Source organism: Conger conger, chromosome 2, assembly GCF_963514075.1.
Source record: "Conger conger chromosome 2, fConCon1.1, whole genome shotgun sequence".
Taxonomy (NCBI): Eukaryota; Metazoa; Chordata; class Actinopteri; order Anguilliformes; family Congridae; genus Conger; species Conger conger.
Window position 1 is genome coordinate 20,788,286 of NC_083761.1, and position 27,222 is coordinate 20,815,507.

The 27,222-nt window shown below is 44.4% G+C and overlaps 1 protein-coding gene across 1 annotated transcript in view; it reads right to left on the reverse strand.

Annotated features, from left to right (window-relative positions):
• Nucleotides 1-27,222, reverse strand: part of kcnip2 (Kv channel interacting protein 2) — a 139,325-nt gene that overhangs the window by 110,505 nt on the left and 1,598 nt on the right. The gene's annotated exons all lie outside the window — the stretch shown is intronic.

Sequence of the window (27,222 nt, forward strand, 5' to 3'; positions counted from 1 at the left end):
AGCTGTTGTATAGTAATATTTTATGATAATAGTTTGGACAAGTTAAAGTTGAATTACAGTTTGCAGTGTTTGTACTGTATTTTGTAGTATTTGTCATTCAAACTGTAAAAAGTATTTTTCTTGCACACATAATTATCTTAAAAAAACAAGTCAGTCATAACAAGTATCTTAGTCTTATTTAGACTTAAAATCTTATTTCTATTACTTTTTTGCTAAATGAGACAAAAAAACTGCCAATGAGATGAGAAGGTTTGACTAATTACAAGATTTGAAAATTTCACATCATGTCAAGCAAACGGTAACTTTAAACACGCTAATATTTTCAACTTGAGAGGGAAAAAAAGATCTTAAGTCTTATTACAAGACAAAAACGCTTGTTAAGACAGCCATTTTTTGCAGGGTGCCAAGACTCGCAAGCGTTAAGGTAGGGGAAAAAAAAAGCATCTCTTCACTTGTCAGTTATCACGCTGCTTAGGTCTAAGTGCAAGTCCCTTCTCTCTTACACCCTTGGCTTTACACATTCAATCAATTGCCTGACTGTTTGATGGACAGCTGTCACTATCATTCCTGGACAAAAGAGTGAAAAAAACAACACACAACCTCAGACCCACAACGTTCCTTCAAACATGGTATAAAGCTGATTTCGCTGAAAGAAAGTCACACAAATGTGTCATGTATCAATCTTTTGCTGGGTGACCTTGTTACGCTGTGCCTGGTGGAAGTCCCTCAAGGCCCTGTCATAACAGCCTTATGTCTCCCTGGGCTCAATTGTCCAGAATCAATGTCAGGGGGTTATGATGAATATATTATATATGAAGATATCAGTGGGTGTCTTGCAGCTGGATTCATTCAAAGCCAATCAACCCGTTTTCATTCCCATTAAGAGCGGTGAGCTTTTCCACAGGGCCAATTTTAAAAGTTTAAACAAATCTGTTGATTTTCCATTTTTTTAATAAAACATAATATACACTCTCCGAGCACTTTATTAGGTAGACCTGTACACCAGCTTATTAATGCAAATATTGAATCAGCGAATCATGTGGAAGCAACTAAATGCATAAAAGCATGCAGACATGGTCAAGAGGTTCAGCTGTTTTTCAGGCCAAATGTCAGAATGGGGAAGAAATGTGATCTAAGTGACTTTGACAGTGGAATGATTGTTGGTGCTAGACAGGGTGGTTTCAATATCTCAGAAACTGATGATCTCCAGGGATTTTCACGCACAAGAAAGTATGCCGCGAAAAAAAACTAAAAACATCCAGTGAGCAGCAGGGCAGAATCGCGTTGTTAATGAGAGAGGTCAGTGGAGAAGGGCCTGGTCAAAACTGGGCCAGTTTCAACTTATCAGTAGCTAAATAGCTTAAACATGCTATGTGGTAACTAAATAAATTACAACAGTATCTTGAAGTTTTATTAAACAAAACAAAACCAGGCAAGATCATAACAATGCCAAAGCTCTCATTCCCAGCAGTAAAACAACTCGGTATGCTGTTCCTCAAATTAAATAATAAATTATAATGCACAATTCCATCATTAATTTACAACCGTCCATGGCTTACTTAAACTAAAGTGAACGTTTTCCTTTAGAGTGGTTTCAGGCAACTTTCTCCTTGGTTATTATTTTGTCTCTGCGGATAGCGTGACCCACATATTTGAACTTTATTTTTAGGCTGCCTAAGGATATACCCTCCAGACAAAACAATAACATGGCTTGTTGTTGATTGGTCTCTTTGATACTGAGCACTAGCAGATGATGTTAAATTAGCCTGGAGATAACAAAGGCAGTGAATGCATGCACCTTGCATGTACAGTACTGGCACAAATTATGGAAACACTGTGCAGATTAGTTCTCTTACAACTCGATATGAGCAATCCACCGTACGCTGGGCTGAGATTTGCTCTGTAGGCTGGTCAGAGCAGACGAGAGGTGAGGGGTCAAATCGCAGACAAGATGGACGCCAAAATAGCAATCAGCTGCACCAAAACTGTAATGAGCCGCACCAAAACTGCAATGCGCGACTCGATCTTGACGGACACACCGGCAGCAGCGGCTCTCCTCCCACTTCCGCACAGGAAAACAGAGAACACTGTCGTAACTGATACTGCGGCCCGACTGCAGGTAGATACTGTAGGGCAGGGATACTCAATCTTTCCCAGAAAGGGTTGGTGTGGGTGCAGGCCTTTTTTAATGTCAAGCAGTTACTGTCCACACCTCATTCTACTAATCAACCAGAGTCTTTGCTAAGGACCTTGATTAGTAGAATCGGTTGTCTTGAACCTCGGTCGGAACCAAAGCCTGCACCCACACAGGTACTGTCTGGGTAAGATTGAGTATCCCTGCTGTAGGGCCTGCTGTGTGGTGCAGGCCACAGGGCGGCTGAATTTGGAGCCGTACGTATACCGCCGCCTGCTGGCGGGGCTTTGATCCCCACCACGGCACCTCCTGAGCTGTGTGCCCTTCTCTATCGCTGACCCTCTCTGCCATCGCTCCTTCTCCATGAAGCAAACGAAGGGCGGCCTTGTCTGCTCTCCTCTCTTTTTTGTACAAAAAGAAGGTGATTCTCTGATTAATAGAAGCCCAGGGAACATGATGGACTGGACATAATAAAATATGTGCCAGCTTTACCATGCGTTTTATTGGTGTGGTAGCTCCTTGTAAAATTGTAATAGCGTGGGGTCAACCACTGTGACTCAAAACCCCTTTCCAAAGGATGTGGGTGGAGTTAGTGCACCTTGAAGGTTAGAAAGGGACTGTATTTAAATTTATTATTTCTTTAAAAGTGTGCTAGAGAAATGTTCAATCACAAGGTGTGGGGCACGTGCCCGCACCCACTCCCCATTCCCCATTAACTATGCCTCTATATTCAGCGGCAGCACAAATCGGTTTCAGATTGTATTCACGTCTGCCCCTCATTTCACACTGATTACCATTCACTCGGGGCTGTTATTCTAGCCTTCTAGGATAAGTAACAGCCCTTTAATGAAATCCGAGCATGAAAGAGGCCGCATAAAAGAAAAGATTGATTTCTTCCCCCCCCCCAAAATGGTTGTCTGATCTCTTCGACAGCTTAGGGATGATTCGCGCGAGGACTTTAAGAGCAGTCCTTTGCTGGGCTGAATGACTTTTTCAGGCGATTCCGGGGTTATCGATGTCGAGGTGACACAGCCCCGCACTCATAAAGGGCTTTAAGGCCCTGATATAAGACTCAATATAAATGCAATGTATTACAGTGGGTAATTATCGCTTTACTGCCGGGTCATTTCATGTGTGGGATCTATGTGGAGGCGTGACTCACGTCATGATAGGTCCTGGGCAGGTACTGTTCAGTGGAATAGCGATATATTACTCATACATGTGCACATGTACACATGCACACCCAAACACAAACACACACATACACGCTGGCCTGCTATTGTTCAAGGACTTTCATTTTACAATTGATTTCGGTATTCAACTCTGTAAACACTAAACCGTGTCCAGTTGTTTGGACTTGTTTTGATGGCAAGGTCCCTTATTTGTCTTGAGAAGGTTGGCAATACCACTTGACTTGACAAACTCAACTTGTCAAACACTTGGTGTCAGTTGGCATTGGCATTTTCCCATCTAATGCGGCTTTTCGTTTCAAAGGCAATAAAAATACAAGAGATGTTTCAGATTCAAATCAGATCTAAGATGAGCTGCGGTGTTTTCTGCCATGTGCCTATCATCTATGCTGTGAGCTTGCAGCACAGCTGTTTTAATTTACCATTCATGAACATGTTAAAGTCGCATAGCCTATGCCACCATTGTAAGGTAGGTCAGCCGTCGGTGGAAAAAGCAATGTGACTGACAGCAAGGTGGTCAGATATCATCTTACCAACTTTAGCCTACCTTCAATGTAGTCTCCTCAACCTATATTCTGGCTCTAACAATTAAATTGGATCAAGAAAGCCTTTTTTTAGCTTAACAAAATTAAGAGGCGGCCTGTAGCGTAGTGGTTAAGGTAAATGACTGGGAGGTCGGGGGCTCGATCCCCAGTGTAGCCACAATAAGATCCGCACAGCCGTTTGGCCCTTGAGCAAGGCCCTTAACCCTGCATTGCTCCAGGGGAGGATTGTCTCCTGCTTAGTCTAATCAACTGTACGTTGCTCTGGATAAGAGCGTCTGCCAAAATGCCATTAATGTAATGTAATGTCCTTAGCAGGCTAATCATACGAGCTGTGCAATTTGCTCTTTTCCGGTTGAATCGCAATCGTTTTCCTTCATCTAGAGATTTGTCATGGTGCTTTTGTTTCCCATTACTGTATATCTATATTATATATCTGTTTTCGGCAACCCAAGTTTGATGACATATTTTACACCACATTTTTAGCAGATTATCCTCTTCAAAATGTTTCCATAGCCTACTCCGCTGCATTTTCGTGTCGGTGGTACCACAATGTTAATTTGGCTTCTCTGAAATTCTACGACCCCACAGCTCTCGGCTACCCACAACTCCAATCAAAATATAGAACACTATATATAGAAACGTTTTGTATAAAAGGTGAGCTAATTCCAACCCTATAATGCAGGATTTAAAAAATATTAAAATATTAAATATTATACATTTGAAATACAAAAAAGTTCGCCGGTAATGAGATTAGCTGTTTCAGTAAAATGTCCGTTTTGGTTAGCCGTTTAATCAATTAACCATGCCTATCCGTATCACTCACACACTCACTCACTCATACAGGCATAAATACACACAGTCACACACATGCACACACACACTCCCACGTATACAGAAATACAGATTCAGGCCTCTGCTCCCCTGCGACGTGGCAGCGCTGCGTTTCAGCTGAGCGGTGACTCCTCATTTATTTTCTCATAATAACTCAGCATCCAGGCACTCTGCTCGGAGAGGCCTTCCCTCCTCTCCCCTCCCGGAAGCACGCCAGCGTGCTATTTTTAGACTTTCCAGAAAGCTTTTGATAAAGGTTCGCATGAAAGATTAATCCTCTGAAAAGCTGTAGGCATCTTAGTCCAGACAGATTTGGACTACAGGCTGGTTGTCACGGAGAGCGAGGTTTAAGGGAAGTGAACCAACAGAAAACCGTCACGATTCGAAATGCGGGAGACGTCAATGGCATTCCGCGGGAGCCGGGCACTGCGGGCGAGGAACCACAGACGCACGTCACCGGCCTCCAGTGATGCTACGCAGAAGACAAACTCAAGCACCAGGAAGAGGAGCAACGATAGGATAGAGTAAGCAGTCACACGCCTGACAAACAAGTCACACTCCTGCAACTCGACCTCGTATGTGCGCGGCTTTCTCTCGAAGAAAGCGTATCATGAAATTAAAATGCTACCCGGCTGAAACAAACAGCTGAAGCTATGTTTTGAGATAGCTCAGACAAGCTAACAGCACTAGCAGGCTGACTAGATCATACCCAGCTAGACCAGCTTATGACCATCTTGACTAGCTCAATTTTCAAGCTGGTCAAGTTGGCATAGCTGGATTTTACAGCAGGGTAAATAAAACACTATTGGGCTGGTTTCACGGGCACAGACAGAGTTATGAAGAATCTCCTTTAGAAATAAAATTTAGTCTAAGACTAGGCTTAATCTGTGTCTGCATAACTGGTATCATATGTTATCTGTTGTGTCTGTTCACAAGTTATTTCCGCAGTTTTAGAGCAGAGGTCAAGCCTCTGAAGTCACTGCTGAGCCATTAGCATCTGTGTATGAGGAGCACCACAGCAGAGGAACTGGCCCATGTGATGTAGTTGTTGGCTCGGTAGTTGTTGTTTTTCAATTCTCAATAGTGTGTCATTACTTGTGGAATAACTTGTTCGCTAGGATGATATTTTTGCTAGTTTTGTTTGGCTATTTAAGCTGTATATTGTTCTGATGTGTTTATCATTCTATTGCGTTATGCTGAAATAGTTTTAGATATAATCCATGACAGATTTATCAAGTAGGCCCTAGTCCTTATCTTATCTTATCTTTACACTTAGCACTTGAAACTGTACTTCCCTCTAGGGTCTATCAGCGTACATGTTCCCGGTGATGGGTATGCACTTTGCGCTTTGTTGTATGTCGCTCTGGATAAGAGCCAATAATGTAATCCATGCGACCATCCTTGTACTTACCCAAGACCCCTCAAGAAAACTAAGACCTACTGGAGAGGAAGTGCATCTCTCACTGACAACTGGTACCCTGTGGGTGCCTGACACAGCATTGGTAAGTACTGATGCAAAGAGGAATCTTACTTGACTTTTTCCTACCTTACCGATGAGAATAACAGTGTCATGTCTGACGTATAGGCCCCAGCCTGCTCTTGTGCTGAACAACTATACCAGGTGAGCCACTCCTTTCATGCCAAAAATCTCGCTTCGTGATTTCAAAGGACCCAGACGCTCTGCTTTAATGGCATTTAGAGAAAGAACAGCAGTTAAATCTCTGCCAAAACAGATGGCCTGGCGGGATAATTATTTAATTTGGTCTCATCTTTCTAGCTCAGACACACATGTATTCATATATCGTCTGCTGCGTTCATATACATTGGCTGGCTGTACTGCGTGTGTGTGGGCATTGCTTCGGCAGCACATGTTTCCTGTCTTGATGCCAATAAATCTATTTGAATTTTAATCTTGGTGTGATTCATGGAGCCCACTTTGATGCTCGATACACATATACACACACGGGCATGCAGATACACACATATGCTTACACAGACAAAGACGCATTCTAGCTGATATACAGGCAATTTTCTCATTTACATGGACACGAACAAACACACATAAATACATACTGTCAAGCTCTCACACGCTCTCACACCCATACTCAGACACACACACTCATACACACATGCTCACATACCACCTCACACACACACACACACACATACATACTCACACGCTCTCACACCCACACTCAGACACACACACTCACATACCGCCTCACACACACACTCTTGCTCATAGACATGCACACACACACACACACAGCAATCAGGTGAAGTGGATGGCTCCTCCGCTCTATGCTGACAGCCTAAAGGTAGCCCTAAGATAATGTCACCGTGAGCGTGATATATTAAGGCCTGGGGAATTCAGGAAGCACACCACCCTGTCACTCACCTCCCAGTTGTCCTTAAATACTGCTGAGAGTGCAGAAATACAGAGGCTTAATGCCAGGGCTCAGACACACACCAATTCCCCTCTTCCCCAGGCATCAATCTCTTCCGGTGGCTGATAACATTGACTCAGAAAATGAACAAAACTAAGTACATTATTATATCAGTCCATTTCATTAGCAGACACCCATGAGAATTATGAATTTTTACAACTCATATTTTACACAAATATCCGCTCATAAAGTTGTATATTCACTGAGAGTACAGTAACTTGCTAAAGTAGTACAAGGGAATTTAACCTGCTAAACCCCTTTTTGTTCAGGCAGTGTGCCACACTGTCTGACCCCTCAATAAAATGACACCTTGGAGAATAAGTGCATTGCAGTGTTAGCGGTAGAGCTGTAGCAGTGACACAGCTGCTGATAAATTATATTATACACTGTATGAAACAATTTGTTACAATGAAACTTAAAAGGAGCAGGCCATATTTCCTTGAACCTCGTCCAACTGAACTGGAAGGTTCTGTCTGCAAAAGAACATTTTGCATTATTTATATGAACCGGCAGCTGTGGCCAAATAAAATATCACTTAACACCTCCGCTTCCAGCCGCCCTCCAATGAAAACGAATGTATGGAAACTCATTTTCCCTAATTACGGAGTCCCCTCTCCACAGAATGCACGGCCTGACTTCAAGGACGGTACCTTCAGTACTCTCTACTCTGAAGATCGGCTCTCATTATAACAAGCAACTCACCCCCAAGAATTCACCCCATTAATAGTATTCATAGATGTGGCATTGATTTCCTGTGCAGTGTAGGATATTAAAGATCGGCCCGGATGTGGCATTGTCCTAGCAGAATTTGTTCTATATTCACTGGCTACACATGGGGGCTGAGCAGACCCCTGTGACATGCGGAGATTCAAAAGAGCTGAATCGATATTTATATAGAGGAAGACTCATGACTGCTCAATACTTAATTTAAAAGTTTTTTTGCCATTTTCCCCAGCTGTACACAAAATCAGTGCGATACATCATCATTAAATTTTCAGGACGCGGAGAGCGAGAAAGTTTTGCGATGACACGGTTTGCATGGATTTCCAAACTCAGATTTTCTCTTCACAAGAATTTCCTGAGCTTGGATTCTCCTTCACAAGAATTTTCACGCTTGGCTTTTCGCTTCGTCCGATTTTTGCGAAACTCATTACCAGGAGGAGTCAGACGGAAACGGAGTGATCTTTTTATGTAACATGAGAAACCCAGTAGTTGAAAGTGTCATGATTTTCTCTGAAGAACCAGATTAAGTCAAATTATGCAACGTTCTGCACCAAGGGACCACAGACTGGCTGTGCCTCTCTGTGGGTGTACACCCTTTGCAGTTGTCCTTGAACAATCTTTGAGTAAATTAACTTGTCTGATAGTGGTTTAGGAATGTAGGCATCAGACACTGTCAGATCTCTTAAGTACATTTCTGACCCCCTACTCTGTCTCAACTGACATCAGTCAATTATGAATTATTGTTACCGAAAAACTTTCAGATGAAATTCAGCCATTAACAGTTCTCACTCAACAGTTCTCACTCAAAGGCATTAACTCTGTATTTTTTAACCAGTTTCCAACAATTAAGTATAATCTAAAGACCGCTGGCATGCAAATCACAAGCTACGCTCATTAGCAAGAGTGTAATAAAGGCTTTTTAATTTTTTCCACTCTTTTCCAATCTTTTTGGTGCCTTGCACTCGACTCTGCTTTTATCCGTACAGTTCTGTATGACAGAGAGCACAACCACGTCAATTAACACATCATTAGTGGTCACTGTAATTTACCACAGCATAGCACATGGTTTCTTATTTTTTGGAAATCTTATTTAAATTTTTTTTTTTTTCAGGCAGCCAACAGACCTTCATTCTGAAGTAGAGGGCATGATAAATCCACATTTTCTTAACCCAGATTTAACCCCATAAAATGGCCGCTCCTCCAGTGGATTGGCACATTCATAATTTGACACCAGACTCCAGGGCGCATCCTCAACACAAGAATCCTGTCTTGGCACGATAAGCCACCCAAGCAGCCTCTGCACATATTTTCTGCTACCACCTACCCTCCCTTCACCCTGTTCCACACAGAACAGAAACTGCAATAAAGCGTAAGCCACAACCAGGAACAATTACGCTTTTAAAGTGATTAATCACCTGGCAAGGCCCATTATATAAGTGGGATGATGCAGAGTAAGAAATCTCATTTCTGAACTGTGCTTCCCCCTTACTGACGCTGTAAATGTAGAAGGATTTAGCACCTGGCCTTTTACAGCTGCCCGCGCACGGCGGAGGATAACGAGCCGCGCTTCTGAAGCGCTCAGCGGAATCTTAACTAGAAAGGAGGCGTGCTGGAGAAACTTCTATGCTGTGTGCAGTGAGCGTGTGCTCTCCGGTGGAGGGTTGTTCCTTTGTCGGGGTTTCCTTAGTCAACCGAAGGGGTTAGCCGACCAGCTACGGCTAAGGGCAGGTGCCTTGTAGTTCATGATGGCTGTGGACCTCTCACCCACATGTGAGTACAGGGTGAAGCAGACCTTCTCTGCCTAGTCACACTAATTTAGACAATTGATGGTGACAATGATGATGATGATGATGATGATGATGATAATTATGTTTGCTACTACATTTTTATGTTCATTTGTTTTTAATTTACATGACCAACGGATGCAGGGATTCTGCAGCTAGGGAAATGCACATCTTCACAGGCTGCATTGGTGTGGTTTCATTCCCTGAGTTAGGGTGCACCATAAGGGGAATTACCTTCAGTGATAAACTTTTATTCTGTATTTGATTACAGTGGCCCCAAGGGCCCTTAACCGAAAACAGAATGGCCTAGTCATCTCATTACCACACAGGCTTGTGAGTAAAGACTAACTTCAAAAAACGACTAAGGGAGACCATTTTCCTGCATCCTGGCGCAGACAAACAACAAGGCAATCGGCAAAGACCGCTGTGGGTTCACAAATGGATGGAGGGAGGTCGTCAATCTGCCCAGACGCACCGGGTCGGTGAGATGAAGTCGTTCCGGAGGCTTTCAGCGAGCATGCACACAATTTCCCACAGATAGGCTTCTAAAAACCTGAATTCTCTGTCTCTCTCCCTCTCACAATGAATATTTCAGTAAAACACATTTACTGGTAAAAAAAAAACCCACTCTGAAGCAAAGCACCCATTCTTAAAAAGAATTTGCTTATCCACTGTGAAAGCAGTGGATTATAGTTTTTCCGCTCTCTAATTTGGCAGTGCGATTTGCATCCTAAATGTGCAGGGGGTTTTAATGAATGGATTCCAAACCAAACTGAAAAAATGGTGTATTTTTAGTGAGAGAACAAGTGTACCATGCACAGGCCGTGTAAGGCCTTTTATTCTGCCAAGAAAAGGACAGTGTGTGTTTTACTGCATTGAAGGGCTCGTTCTCCATTGTTGAACAATTGGGGGAAGATTTACAGCCTCGGCGGGAGTTTTGCACTTTCTGTGACTTTCAACTTTATAAGGCCTTGGTAAAGGACATATAACACTGTAATGATAGCAGCATTAGCATTAGTGTGAAAATGTCAAGGAAAGATCAGAGGGTTATGTGTTGATTCCACAGCTAATGAGCATTTGTGAGAATGCACATGAGTTTTTATCTGGTTACTCTGCAACCTTACAGATGTTTCACAAACAAGCTGTTCGTAATGTTAATACAGGATGTGGTTGAGAACTTGAGAACCACATTGCAGTCCTTTCCCTTAGGAGCAGAGAATCTTTGAAATTTCCTGTGGTGCATCATTAGCTGTAACCAAACAAAAGTACTGTACATTGATTTGAAATCAGGAAATAATTTTTTATTTCCAAGGCGTCCTCACATGTCTAATAATCATTAAAAAAAAGAACTACGACAGCAAAGCTAATTAAGAGATGCATAAAATGAATGTCTCAGTAGCTGTGTTTTGCTGTGTGCATGTTAGCAACTGTTCAAGAGCACCCAGGGAAAAAAATCTTGGTGTTTTTAAAGCCCTTAAATAATCAGACTGCCCCCGCACACCACCTCTACCCTATCCTCCACGGCTCTCCTGCTTAGCCTGAAGTACGTGTCGACCTATCGCATCATGAATTTCACTGCCCCCCGCGCACCTCTCGACAGCTACTGTGAATTCTGTCATGTCGGTCATTTCGTCAATCAATCAAACGGGGCTGGAGGGAGCGTACGCTCCGCTATTCAACTGGAGGCTCTGTTTAAGCCTTACAATTTCCCAAAATCTGTAACAGGGTGACATTTGTGAACCGCCTCAGGTAACTGACTGCCTTGGAAGGGTCCCGCTGTATTGCACTCCATCCATTTTTAATGGAATTTGGGCCATGGGCTACAAATGGCCCCTACCAATGCACACAAAAAATTGACATAAAACACAAGCTGAATTATAAGTGTCCATGTAGCGTGGACAACAACAACTGGAGCAAGAAATGAACATATAGAAGAAAAAATTATATGCGGTATACAAGAAAAAATAATGAAGGTACATGCATATAATGACCTTAAGGCACAGTTAACTCACAGTCTTGTCTCTCTGAAAAACAGAGACAGTTGTACCTTTATGGCAGGCCTGGCACAGATAGTGAGCGACACCTACGCTGATCAAAATCAACCTCAGCTGTGAAAGCCTGCACAGTTTAGCTGAAGCCTCTGCTGTCCGTGGGCCTGAAGTCTCCCTCCCAGGCTTCTGGAAACAGAAGAAGTTTCTACTTGAGGCTTGCCAGACTCAGCCCTAGCTGTGCAGGTTATGTAATGGAGTTCAGCGTTTCCAGCGGACTTCGGGCCCCGCTGTGTACGCCGCCGTTCATTCCCAACGTAATTGCAAGTGCTGAATTCCAATTGCTGAAAGTGTGCGTGCAATGTCACAGACGCTAAACAAATTTGTGGAAAATGAGGAGTTCAAAAACCAAGAAAATGGCAGCCAGCCAGACCACCGTGTGAGAATATGTTAAAGAGAAAAGTATGGAAAAACTAATATGCATATTTTCGATATTTTCGTCAAGAGACCAATGGCTGTAAGAAAGCCAGCATAGCAGGTGGGTAACAGTGGGTGCCCAGGAGTGGATATGAAAACCCCAGGGTTAAAGTACACAGTCTCTGTAATCACCTGCAGTTTCACCCCATGCAGCCCAATTCTCCAGATTTAGGTACATGGAATGAAGGAGCTGTAAGCCACAGCAAACCCTTCTACCTTCACTGAATTACTGGACTGTGCTGCAGCATACCACTTTGACATGTTGAGCGAAATGGTACGACCCGGAGTGGGGGTGGCTAAAAGCCGCCCATGACCATGCATCGCAGAAATTTAGCAGTGAGCGGTAGGGGGTGGTGGGTAGTTTAAGCTGAAACGAGCCAGGAAAGAGAACGATGACGTCCGATAATATAAAATGCTGAACGATAAATGAGAGGTAGTCAATTTAGAAAATGGCCCATCTGGACAAAAGGTGCAAAAAAAACAAAAAAACAACAACTGGCTAACTCCCTCTTTCATGGCATTTTTCTGTTAATGGAGGCATCCAGTTGTAACTGTTGTGGGAGCGGAGATGCAGCGCCTGGTTTTAATGAGCTCGCACATGCGCCCGCTCTTCCTTTAGCGTTTCGCCGTCGGAAACGGGTCGCACATGGCTCTGGCATCTGGGCCAATCAGAGGCGGGTGTGCGGATCGCTCAATGAGACATCAATTCCGCTTCACTGCTTCCATTAAATTCATTGGATTTCTGGTCACAGCTGCGCTTTGGTTGATATTGTTTTGTCGTTTTTTTTTTTTCTCACCAACAGCCCCTTAATTATGAAATGTGCATGGAGATGGCCTTTTCATAAGCCAATCATGAGCTACGCATCAAAATATGAATGCTTTCTCTTTCATTGGGAGAAGAGAAGAGGAAACCATAATGCCATGGGGCTGGAATGGATTGCTTTTTCCAATTACTGGGAGGAGATGATGGCAGCATGATCCAAAAGCCAATCCACGAAACTATGTTGCTGAACAACAATCGGTTGGTTGTCTTGGATGGGGGGGTATTGTGCCCAACAGAGAACTGAAGTTGATTTTATAGTTCTGTCCAGTCACTTACAGAGGAAGAGGGAATGTCTTGGGAGATTCAGGCAGCAGTGACCAGATAAAGTGGGCTCACTCAGTGCGAACTGTGGTCTGGTATTGGATCCTGACTGTGCCAAGGCCTACGGGGGCTGTAAGCCCCCAGGGAGGGCGTTGCGTAATCGGCCGTGGTGTCGCCCACGGATTGGAGGGTTGACCTGGTTGTCCATGCGTCTCATCACGTACCGGTGACTCCGCGGGTTAATTGGGGTCCCGCGTGTGGGACGGTCCTGTCCCCGGGAGCCGTGGAGCTCAGCTGGCTGGCAGCGGGGCGAGGATTAGCCACGGATGGGAGGCGACGGGACAGGGGCTTGCGGTTCGGTCTCCGATCCGGGCCGGAGATGTGAATCGCTGCGCTGTCTGAGGGAGCTGCCGGATCGAGGATAACCGAGCCTCGTTTAATTGGGCTCCTGCTGCCCATGCGGGGTGTCTGGGCTTCCCAGGCCGCGCCCGATTGGCTGATGAGCTGGGCCGTTTTCCTCTCCCTGTATGACACAGCTCTGCCCTGGATTAGCGAGCGGCCTAAGAGGCTGAAACTGTGAAACAAAAAGATTTTTGAGCATTACAACAAGTGTGCAAGGCTAGTCCTCTTTGATTTTGGAGCATTACAACAAGTGTGCAAGTCCAGGCCTTTTTTATTTTTGAGCATTACAACAAGTGTACGAGGCCAGTCCTTTTTACTCTGCACCTATTTTTCTGGTGTGCGTGCGTCTCTTGGGATATAAGAGGCTGAAAGGGCAGGAGATAGATGGAGAGTGCATGAGAGGTGCCGGGCGTGACTGCCTCTAACCCTGGAAAGAGTTCAACTGCTCTTCACCGTGTCGGACAACACAGCTAGGAAACAGGCAGACAGGAGAGGAATAGTGAGTGTGTGTGTGTGTGTGTGTGTGTGTGTGTGTGTAAGAAAGTGTGATACCATGTACAGGCAATAATGGGTAGCCTGATTTATGAAGACCATTAGCATGTGCAAAACCTTTTAGCACAAAACAAATACCACAGGCAATCATTGTAGGCAATCATGTATATTGTATATGCCTTATTGTTTCTCATGTTGTAACTTTATGTGTGCCGTCTTGGCCAGGACTCCCTGGAAGAAGAGATCTTGTATCTCAATGGTGACATTTCCTGGTTAAATAAAGGACAAATAAAAATAAAAAAATTGTTCATGTTATTAGTTTTGTGTGTGCTAAAAGGTTCTGCATGTGTTGGCAAATCAAGCCAAAAGTGTGTCTGAAGAGTAGAGGAGTACGCTTGCAGCTTGTACGCGCGTGTGGGAGTGTGTGCGAACATGTGTGACCCACTCCAGTACAGTGCGTACGTGTGTGGAGTCATAAGGACGAGTGTGCACATGTGTATGCCAGCTGAGAGGCAAGTGACCTACCCACTCACAGAAAAGAAATATCCCAAGGATGTTTACGTATGTGCACATATATGTACGTGGACTTAACAGCGTATCCGCTTGTGCCTGTAAATAATAGAAGACAAAACTCTTAAAAGCCCAAATGGAGCCAGAGAGGCCAGAGAGACAGCAGTCCGTAGACCGTCTCAACACCACTGCCCACTCAGCTGGGCTTTCTATATATCTGCTCTTTGGCAGTTCACAAAACACAGGGATCAATGGCCCCATTTTAAAAGACAAGCTTCAAAGAGACCTCTGCTACAGTCTACCACGTGAGTGGAGAGGGAGGGAGAAGAGCAAGGAGGACAACAAATTTGACCTCTTTTCCTCTTTTTTTGCTTTCATCCCACCCTCTCCTCAGTCCATCACTCTTTTTCACTCCGTTTTCCTCATCTGTCCAATTTTTCTTTGTCTTTCACACTCCCTTTATTGTCCAGTTGAAATTGTACTTACCTCTAGGGTCTTTCAGCGAACTTATCCCTGGTTATGGGTATGCACTTTGTACGTCGCTCTGGATAAGAGCGTCTGCCAAATGCCAATAATGTAATGTAATGTAATGTCCCCCGCCAATCCCTCTCTTCTTCAAAAGAGGAAAGGTGAACTCTTTTTCAATGTGCAATAAACCAATATACTTACATCATCATGATTCTGAATGAGGATGGTGCTCTCTCCCCACTACCTCTCTTACTCTCTTCCTTCACCTCTCTTTCTCTCTCTCCCCACTCCCTCTCTTACTCTCTTCCTTCACCTCTCTCTCCCCACTCCCTCTCTTCCTCTCTTCCTTCACCTCACTCTTTCTCTCTCTCCCCACTCCCTCTTACTCTCTTCCTTCACCTCTCTCTCTCCCCACTCCCTCTCTTACTATCTTCCTTCACCTCTCTCTTTCTCTCTCTCCCCACTCCCTCTCTTCTTCTCTTCCTTCACCTCTCATTTTCTCTGTCCCCACTCCCTCTCTTACTATCTTCCTTCACCTCTCTCTTTCTCTCTCCCTACTCCCTCTCTTCCTTCACCTCTCTTTCTCTCTCTCCCCACTCCCTCTCTTCCTCTCTTCCTTTACCTCTCTCTTTCTCTCTCTCCCCACTCCCTCTCTTCCTCTCTTCCTTCACCTCTCTTTCTCTCTCTCCCCACTCCCTCTCTTACTCTCTTCCTCTCTTCCTTTACCTCTCTCTCTCTCAGCCAATACTATCCTTACATCATCATGATTCTGAATGAGAGGATGGTTCTCTCTCTCTCACACTCTCTCTCTCTTCCTGTCTCACCACAGGAGTAAACATTGACGGTAATACCCTCTGACAGGTGACAGCCAAGGAACAAAGCGTTTCGGTCCTTCAAATTCGGTCCGCTCGTACATACGTTTCAATTGTTGTTCATTACTGAATAATGACAGTGCGTCCAATTTAATATTCACATGTCATGTTCCGTATAATGCCGATAGCCCTGCGATGATTTGAAAAGGGAAGGAAAATTACTCCTAATTGTTCTCCTCGACAGTACTTGACAGTTGGCCACATGTTTTAGTGAGTGTTTGTCATCGGGCGCTGATATCCTTTCAGTGCTAATCATGTTCCAAACTCTCAAAGGAAAACAGAAGGCATGAGCGTGCAAACACACGTCACCTGCTCCTTGTTTTATGCTGTAAAGTATATTCCCTACAGTAGGTTTTAAGTGCAAGACGTGCTTTAAGCCAACACCCAATGGGAAAGGATTGAGTGACTGTGTTGAGTCAGGGGCTGTCTGAAGACATGTGAGCTGAGTACGGCATGTATAAGAAATGCACTGCAAGTAAAGTCTGTTTTAACACGTGCTTTAGTAATGAGACTGGAGGGGCCTGTTTCGCAGACACAGATTAGGCGTAGTCCTGGACTAAATTGAGTCAAAGTTTACCTGACAAGTGAAATGCTCTCACCCCATTGGCAAATCTTGAAATGAGTCAAACGGTCTCAACTTATTGGCAATATTTTTGTCATGTTTAGCAAGAAAAGTCTGTTTTAACACGTGCTTTAGTAATGAGACTGAAGGGGCCTGCTTCGCAGACACAGATTAGGCGTAGTCCTGGACTAAATTGAGTTTTCTATCGGAAATCTCCATTCAAAATTTATCTTTTGGACTACGCTTAACCAGTGTCCGGAAAAATGGCCCAAAATCTTTTTCCTTTTCTCAAGCAGAAAATAGTAGCTTGGTTTAAGTCAAAGTTTACCTGAAAGGGAAATGCTCTCACCCCATTGGCAAATCTTGAAATGAGTCAAACGGTCTCAACTTATTGGCAATATTTTTGTCATGTTTAGCAAAACAGTAATAGAACAGTAATAAGATTTTAGGTCTAACCCTAAACCAAAAACCTGTGTTGAGAATGAGGCATACATTTTGTGAAAAACTGGGTGGCCAGATAAAAAGGTATGGGGGGTCTGGACTGGATCTGTCCTTCCCTACACAGCATGTGCTTTAGTCATCTACTCTGTCCACAACGTGTGTACATGCACAATCGATACAACCGTGCGTATTGTGCATTTCAATGAAGCAAGGAGAAATTAACCCAGGATCTCCACCCACGTCTCTTATGTCAGCTACCATCGCCACCAATCCCACTTTGGCCATTGTTAATCCCAGACATTTTGCTTTACCAATTGCAGATTCCCTGCCTTCCGTTTTGCTGACATTGGCATTGGCTGTGGGCGGGATTTAAAACAGCATCAGATTTCCCTGGAGATGCTCAGAGCCGGGGCAGCGATGAGCAGCCCTGCAGCTGCAAGCAGACCCAGCGGTGTTGTGCTGAGGCTAACAGAGCTGATGTAAGAGAGCGGAGCGGAGCCCTCTGCAGAACGGCACTGTGTCTCAGATGGTTCGGTCATGGGGTCAGAGGTCATCTGGATCTCTGTGGGTGAAGAGCTGCTGTAGACCCGCGCAGCCGATTTGTGTCGTTTAACATGGAGCATCAGGCTGAGAGGTCATGTGTACGTCTGTCTCTGGAATTATCTCAGCTGGGGATGGACCAAATCCACTCCCTGGTCAAATGAATGCACGCATGTCCACACACACACACATGCACACGCACACACACAAGCATACACACATATGCGTGTGCACACACACAGGCTCATACTCATAAACACACACAAATGCGCACACACACGTGCACACACACGCACGCGCATGCACTGACACATGCACGCACACGCACACACACAGATGCATACACACATATGAGTGTGAGCACACACAGACTCATATACACACACACACACACACAGACTCACACAAAACCTTCCAGAGCGAAACTAACCACTGGACCAATGACCTGAAGGTCAGAGTAATTCTCTGGCTCACATTTCAATGGACTCATAGCTCACCAGAGCAATGCAGGCTGAGCACCTTTGCTCAAGGCAGCAGCATTGGCTTCCCCACTTGTTATTTTAACTGCTGCACAGATCCTCAACCTTGCCCCCAATCTGCATCTTCTCTCAGCAGATTTAGCTTTTCTCACTGGTGCTCTGTGGGCTGAGTGAGAGTGCTTGTACTTGCTGGCCAGCTCCTCCTAAACTCCTCTAGTGGCAAATTAACCCTTTAAAGGTCCCATATTGTGGAAAATGACATTTCCCTTGATATGTGGATTATAAAGGTGTTATACAACGCAAAGAAACACAGTGAAAGTATCAAAACGCACAGAAAATGCATTTAAATGAGCCATTTGGACTTCCATGAAGTTATGACATCACAATGCTTGCTTCAGCATGGCCCATCTTGCAGCAGAAACAAATCCAAGCGCTTGGCACAAACGGCATTCAGTTTGCTGGAGCTAACCAGCCAATCAGAACTGAGGTTTGTTGATATCAATGAGCCTTAAAGACAGTCACTACTAGTAACTGAAAGAACTGGAGTTCTAGAACACTGAAAAAATAATTCCAAAACCTGCTCTTGAAAGGGTTAATGAGATGTGTATCTGTCTCTGGGTCTGATTGCAGAGTGATGACCAGGGCATAGGGTGAGCTTTGGCAGACTGCAGCGAGCAGCCAAGCATAGTGATGGCTCAACAATCACCTTCAGGATGGCAGCCGCAGAGGCTGTTCTGGCCTGGTGGGTGATTGAGGAGAACTGGGCTAATTCTGTAACGAAAAAAAAAGCTTTGAAGTTTGTGTCTCAGGAATCACTGTTGACCTCCATCCCTCAACTTTTCCATTAGACCTTGATTAAAAGTAGCTCCGCTGTATTAAAATTTAGATTAAATGCAAATACTTGGATCCGCGTACCACAAGGTTAGAAGATAAATGCTTCTGCAAATATTCTGCATGCAGACTGTACCCAGTGACTGTGAAGGCAGACAATTGGCTGTTACTGTAACTCTCAGCCAATGAGAGCTTTCAGGTTGCTAATTACCAGTCTGGCAGGACCCGGAGCAGTGGGTAGTCTCCTGGATTCTGTAAGAGAAACCAGGACTGCTCCTTCTGAAAAGGCAACAAAGCTCTTTTGTTCTGAAAACCAGGCATGATTGCATTGTTCAAAAGGTAATAGCGTTTAAGGAAAAACAGGGGCGGAAGACATTCTGTCAAAAGGTTTCCTGCCGACATGATTAAAAAAAGAAGAAAAAAACGCCCTCCAGTTAGAGAAAAGGTATGGTGATGAATGATGAGAGAGCTCGACTAAAGCCCTCTCGTCTGAGCAATAACTACAGGACAAAGAGGAAAAAATATACTCCAGCAGACGGGCGGGTGGGGGGGAGGGCACATTGCCCATTCCAACGCACCCCCACCATAGTCACAGCCCTTCTGGAACGCATTTGTAAACAAGTCCTCGAATCAATCAAACCTGCAGTGAATATGTGCCACTGACTTTGCAGAAATATACAGAGAGCGAAGGAGATTGTGGAAGAGAACAAGACCAATTTAGGTAGTACAAGAATAATGCACTATGAGTCTGAGACCTTTTCTGTGATGAATGAAGGCCCAACCCCACCACAAGCTCCGCTTCCCCTTCACCTGGAGGAGAAAGACGCATTACTGCCTCTCAGATAGGGGCTTAAGCCCCTTTAATTAGAGGAGCAGCTTAAAAGGCTGGGTGTCGTGGAAACAGGGAGAAGAGGAGGAGCTAATTTAAACGGAATTGAAACGGAATTGAATTGATTTAGACTGAATTGCTGAAGTGACAGGGGTTAATGGAAAACACTGTTCTGGGCTGCATGACCTTCCTCAACCCCTCCCAAGACCCGACAGTTCTATTTCATAGTTTAGAACCACTGACTGGATCCGACTAGCGCCCACTGTGAAAAGCAGAGCCAGGACTATCAGTCTAAAAGTTCATCACTCTGCCTCCCTCTGTTTGCGGGTTGCATGGCTGGCAGCGTTCTGAGCATGCCCTAAGATCTCCTGGAGGAATTACTCTACCCAGCGCTGGGGCGCACCGCTAAGAGAAACCAACAGCCACGAAGGAAGAATTTATCTTCCTGTCACAGGTGATCAGGGGAACTTCCTGAAATAAACAGGCAGTCTTTTCATTTTCAAATAACCCGTTGCCCTCCCCGCCCTCCCTCGACTCCCCAATCCCAACAACCGCCATCTTCTGAGGACTAACAAGATCACAACCCTCAGCAGGCTTGTAAAAATGAAGTACAGCTCTGATCAATGGTGTGTGTGTGTGTGTGTGTGTGTGTGTGCAAAGGGAAGAACTGAATGTGGCATCCAGGTGCAAGCCTTCTGGGTAATCTTCAGTGTGTGTTTGTGTGTTCGCGTGCCTGTGGATGTATGTTCCCGAGTACATGTTCGCATGCATGTGAGTGCCCGTGCATATGTGTGTGAGTGTGCGTGTGTGTGCGAGGAGAAGAACTGACTTTGGACCCTGTTTAGCTGTGTGTGTAGGTAACCAAGGGCAGGCATTCTCGGGGTAATCTTTAGCCGAATGGGTGTGTGTGCATGTGCATACATGCGTGTGCCTGTGTGCATGCGTGCATGTGAAGGGAAGAAATGAATGAGGAGACTGGACGTGTTTAGCTCGGTGTGTAGGCATCCAGGGATAATTCTGGCTAATTCTGGGTGATCCATTCTGGGTGCATTCCTGCTCCACAGAGCCCCCAGTTCACCTCCAGTGACCCCCTTCCCTTCTCCTCTTTGGCCCTTCTCTGCGGGGGCGAGTAGAGCACATGTAATCCACAATGAGTCTTAAGAAGCTCCGCATGAAGGAGGGGGCCCTGCTGGAGGACCGCAAGGGCCCAAACAGCTCAGATTTTAATAGGTGGTGATTCACTGAGGGATGTTGAACCTACCCCCCCACCCCACTCTCCACTCCCTGCCCATCATCTTTCATCTTCCATCCTCTCCCGTTCGACCCATTCCGTAAGGACCTTCTTTCTCTTCTCTCTCTCTCGCCCTCCTTTGAAAGCAGTCACACAGTCATTACGTGGTAATGTGGAAATGCATTCTTATCATCTTTTATCATTTATTTACTTGCTGTAACAATTTTGTGAACTTTGAAGCTACTATACAGTACTGTGAAAGAGTCTTAGGCACCCTAGATTTTCTTAATATAAATTTGGTCTGAGATGTTTATTTTTCTGTTTTCTGCATAACTGTGTCAGCAGAAATTAATGTTACAGAGAAATGTTTATATATCATTTAATAAAATAACATATTATGAATTAGACCAATTTTCAGACACTTTTGATCGAGGCTGTCTGAGATTACCTGGAGAGCGAGAAGTAAGTGGGACAGCTAAAGCCTGCAAAATAACTGTGGCAAATTCTTCAATATGTTCTACAACCTACCAGACGATTTTCTTATAAAACTGCAGGACAGTGTACCCAAGAGAATTGATGCAGTTTTAAAGGCGAAGGGTGTTCACAAAACAATATCAGTTTTTAACCGTTACAGCTCTTTATTGATATTTACTTACTTTTTGATATTTGGAAACTTTTCATTTCATTATTTTTTAAAGCATCTGAGCTTTATTTTCTTTTTTTCTTTTGCACAATACTGTACTACATGTTCTTTAAGGAGAGGTGGTGATAAATATGTAAGAGTGGGGTTCTTGATGAGATTTTCTGTGCCCTTTTCCCTGCTGGTTTTGTCTATCCCTGTGTGGGATGCAAGTAGGATGATGTGTTCCTCAGCTTCCAGATTTGAGGGCTGAGAGCTACTTTTCTCTGAACTGATTAAATGATCAATGTTCCCAGAAAACTCTCTGTAATTCATTCCACTCCTCTGTCTCTTGCTCCCTCTCCTCTCTACCCCCCACCCTCCACGGATCCAGTGATTTTTAAAGCTACTGCTAGCTCAAGCCAGTGCTGTCAACAGCTACATTCACATCAGTGCAAAGAAGAGCATCAAAGTCATTCTTTCCTATGTGAAAAACACTCACAGGCTCAGCAACCCCACCTCCACCCCACACAATACTACACTTTAGCCATCAAACCGATCCTTTTACAGCAAGTGCAGCGTAAGGGAATATTTCACATATGGCTGGTTTTTTTTTCACATGTGAATGACAATTTCCACGTGAAAAGAAAATAGATCACAACGAGTCATCTACACATTTTTACATGTCACTGACTTTTTAAAAGTACAATTTTACTTGAAATAGCAGAGTTTACCTTCCTCCGTTCTCATCTTATGATTCGTTTTTGTAAGATAATGTTACTGAGAAGAGCAGAGGGCAATGCTTCCTCAGGTGGCAACTGTCAGAGCTTCCTGCAGCCTCCAGAAGCCACAGAGGGCCTCAGGACCGCTGACAGTGGCAGCCTCATCTCCAGGCACGCACGGCTGACGTTGACTGGCAACCAACCCAAGTGAATCTCACTGCCTTCCTCAACTCTTCATGAATGACTGTGCTCTGAGAGTGCTTTCAAAAACTAGCCTAACATCCATCCATCCATCCATCCATTATCTGAACCCGCTTATCCTGAACAGGGTCGCAGGGGGGCTGGAGCCTATCCCAGCATACATTGGGCGAAAGGCAGGAATACACCCTGGACAGGTCGCCAGTCCATCACAGGGCACACACACCATTCACTCACACACTCATACCTATGGGCAATTTAGACTCTCCAATCAGCCTAACCTGCATGTCTTTGGACTGTGGGAGGAAACCGGAGTACCCAGAGGAAACCCACGCAGACACGGGGAGAACATGCAAACTCCGCACAGAGAGGCCCCGGCCGACGGGGATTCGAACCCAGGACCTCCTTGCTGTGAGGCGGCAGTGCTACCCACTGCACCATCCGTGCCGCCAGCCTAACATCCATCACATGATAAAGATTCTTTTGAATATAGGCGTACATGTTTTGCAACATAGTCCACAGAGGGCTTGCTTACATCATTCCCCAGTGTACTAGGTAGCAAGTACAGATGTAGGGGCTATGATGAACCCTTTACCCTGCCGTGCAGAGCTACACAGTCTGGTTCACACATGAAAGGGGGTATAATAGCGGTGTGAGAGAGTGAGTTTTCCGGTGAGCTGCACAGTGCTGAAGAAGAGGCTCCGTTTCTGCGCTGTTATGAAAGGCCCGGCGGGTCTGAGCCCACCCACGCCGCCGCGCACCGCCACCGCCCGGCTGTGATTCACCGCCACCGCCCCCGGAATACGCCCACCGCGGGTCTGCAGGGGGAGGGCGCAGGCCGCCAGCGTCCGCGCCGAGTGCGCCGGCCAATCGGACCTCGCGGTCGGGCCGTGCGACGCGAGGTGGGCGGGCCGCACCCTTCGCCCTGCCCGGAGAGCTCTCCGCTATATGTGGGGCGGGCCCGGGTCAGCAGGGCGGCATGCCATGTTTAATCCAGCGAGCTCAGCGCGATTACTGACAAATAGGGCCATGTCAAAGCCTTTTCAACATACAAGTCTTCCGGATTTTGTCCAGATTCTCAGTTACGTTTTTCTGATTTTGTATTCCTGCTTTTCATGTGACAAGTGTTCATTTCTCTTCGCTGGGTTCACATTATTTATTCAGATGCATAGAACTTTTATTTTGAAATAACACCTTCAAAAATGTATTGTATTGTACAATGCAAATACAAAGCCATTACCGCTGATGACATGAAACTGATCATGGAAAGCTGCTGCAGCTGTGTACACATGGAAAAGAAAGGGGGGGGGGGGGGTAATTACAGTAATCACAGTTCGATATTTTTCAAATATATTTTTCAAAGAAAAAGTACATTTGAATGGCCAAAATCCAATGAGGAGTAACTAAATTACAGTAATTCCCCATATTGCGGGAGAATGGGACCCGAAGGTATTGACCTGTATTGAAAAAGCTCTTCATTTGCTTTTTTTATTCTTTTAATAACACGGACACAAGCTCATTTTAAATCCCTTTGTGGTTTCTAAGTCAACTTCACACCATCTATCTCTCATTAGAGCCCCAGAATGCCCTGTTCTTCCTCTCCTCTGAGGATTTTTGAAAATTATTTTGTTGTTAGTTTTTTTTAATTCTTAATTACTTAAGTACATAAAACGGACTCTAAAGACTAACCTAAGCAACAAATGTCACCAAACGTTATATGCTGAGTTGGGTTGTGTCATATTACCATGGAGTTCTTGGATATACACTCACTGGGCGCTTTATTAGGAACACCTGTACACTACTTATTCATGCGATTATCTAATCAGCCGTGCCAGCATGTGACAGCAGTGCAATGCATACAATCATGCAGACACGGGTCAGGAGCTTCAGTTAATGTTCACATCAACCATCAGAATGGGAAACAAAATGTGATCTCAGTGACGTTGACCGTGGAATGATTGTTGGTGGCAGACAGGGTGGTTTGAGTATCTCAGAAACTGCTGAACTCCTGGGATTTTCACACACAACAGTCTCTGGAGTTTGTAGAGAATGGTGCAAAAAATAAAAAACATCCAGTGAGCAGCAGTTCTGATACATTTTAAGTAAGTGTTTAGATTTAGATTTAATATTTCCAAGTTGTCCTTTTGTGTAATTTGAAAAATGTGCATTTGGCATGCTAATACCATGTTGGCATGTTGGAGCAATTTGCTGAACAGAAAATGATCTATTATTGTAGGAGAAAGCCTATGAGACCACAGTACATAATTAAGTTCTGTACGTATGAAACTTCCAATTTATCTTCCTCATTTATTTAGACATAAATGCAATAAGCCATAATAACTGCTGTTTTGTTTAGACCCGGGTATACATAATACATAATATATGTATTGTCCTCTATGAATAATTTAACTGCTGTCTTAACAGCTTTGGTACTGAGCGTCTTTTTCAGTTTCTCTCCATTCAGAGAAGAAAGCCTTGAATATTCACAAAATGCATCTATCAATTACTGCCTTTTGAAAAGCTGCCGACTGAATGTTTCTGGAGAGCTCCTTTGATGCACATACCCATGGCTTAACAGGCACCTATTGTGTAAGAGTGCTCTCATTTTTATTTCCGCGCAGTGAACGACTGGCTAATTCACTTGTGTCATCTGGTTTGATCTGTGGATAAATGAGCACAGCATCTCCGCCATTACTGGTAGAAATATCCATTTTCGCCCGCGTACATCATTGTTGTGTCCATTCAAAAGGCTCCCTTCAGTTGCACAAACCCCTCCACTAATTTTGGTGCTGGCATGACACCGGTTCGCAGCATTAAGTGGCTGGGGAAAAAATAAGCTGTTGAAAAGGGTATCTGTGATCTGCCAGTCCTTTTGTTGTTGCAGAATAGTATCAGCATTTTTGTTTTATGTATAAGAGATCTTGAGATGAGCTCTTACTCACGGTCTTTGCCTTGAGAAAGTTATTTGCTTCCCCGATGAATTGGCAGCGGCGTGCGGACGGAAAACCGGAGGGGGCAGCTGTGAGCGTGTAAAACCGCCCGTGCGATTCGCAGAAGAGAACGAAAAGCAATAGGCTGAGCCGACGGCGAGATTGCCTTTCGCGGTAAATTAAGTTGGGAAGAAAGCGGAAGAAAGAATAAATTCCAGAGGACGGTGCGCTCAGCTCGCGAAGATGTCACTCTGAAACGGACCTGACTGGGAGACGCACAAATTCCAGGGGCCTTCCTGATGTAATCATACCTAAAACAAACCGTGACGCCACAAAAAAACTAACAAAGACCTAAAAGCTGAGGCTAAGAACTGAGGCTAATAGGTAATCAGTAGGATTCACAACAGTCTACATTGTCTACAACTAATGCTGTAGTTTGATCATTGTAAGGCCCGTGTGAATGTGTTATTGTGTGAAAGAATACATCACTTAAAGAAGAGTTGTTGTTTTTTTTAACTATCTTCTTTTTAGTTTTTAAGGCAATTAAACCATGAAAATGCATCAGATATAAAAACTAGACCATTTGATGTTATTCCTCTTTTTATCAATCTATTATCCTCCATAGTTTGGGCGTGCTTTAAAACTATTCATTTCGGCCAGGTCTCAGAAATGAACGGGAGTGAATTGGGAACCAGACAAATGGCAAGTATGGCGATGCCATCCATGGTGGGCAGGAAGAGCTGATGTTACTTGTATTCACTCTGTGCTCATAAAACGGGGTAAGCTTCACAAAATTACTCATGTTATGCCAAAATGAAATATCCCTATAATGGTGGAATTCAATCTTCCTGTTTTCATTTTGGAGTGGGCTCGCAGCTCATAATAAATGTAAGGACACATTTCTCAGTTGTTTTGTGTTTTTCTGTAAATGCTGCTGTTGTTAGCAGAGCTCTTTCGTTTCATTTTGAGTTGAAATAAGCAACAACAACATAAGTCAGGGTTTCTCTACTTTTTGCACCCAAAGGTCAAGTGAATCCGCACCGCACACTGTCTGGGCACTGGCATGTCTGACAGTTCTGAGTCCTCCTTCTTCAGCCCTTGAGAAGCCACAAAAAAATCATGCTGCTTAAATGTATTATACAGCATTAAAGGCTAGGCTTCATGACGGCTGCAATTCTGAACAATCCTGAACTCCAGCCATCACTTACAGGATGCAAAGAGCACACCACAAGGGATCAGGCTAAAAAGCACTTATTTTATTTCAAACTGAAATTGTTATGTAGCCTTAACAACAATGCTCTTATTCTGTTATGTAGGAGGTCTAGATCTCACACAGAACCGATTTCACACACACACGAACGCGCGCACACACACAACACACACTCAGTTGCACACAGCTCGAGTATGTACTGTATAGCCTACTGTACCTCGCATCTGCAAATCTGTTTTCCTCCAATAACTAGACAAGTTTGTTTTAATAGAGCTGGATTCATTACTATGCAAGAGACATCCTGGCTGAGTTAATAATCACATCATTGCGATCTGTGTTAAATCATTTTTTATGTAAATAAGTTCAACCAGGGTTCGAACCAGATTAATTGTCCAAACAGAGCTCCTGGCAGTATGTCTGGATCGGCAGTGCTTAGTCTCTGAGAAAAACTGGGTCATTCCTGCACTTTCTCAAGGAGTGCTGTTTCCACTGAAACTTTAGCAGGGCTATTCCTGCAGAGACTGAGAGATATCTTTGCTGTGCACCTAGGTGCAATGTACAAGCACCTAAGAGGAAGAGTGGAAATGTGAAAACAGGAAATAGTTCCATGCAAACAATGTGGGATGACCCTGCACGTGACTGCAAGTGAGATCCCAATTATGACCCATTTCATGCCGGGAAAA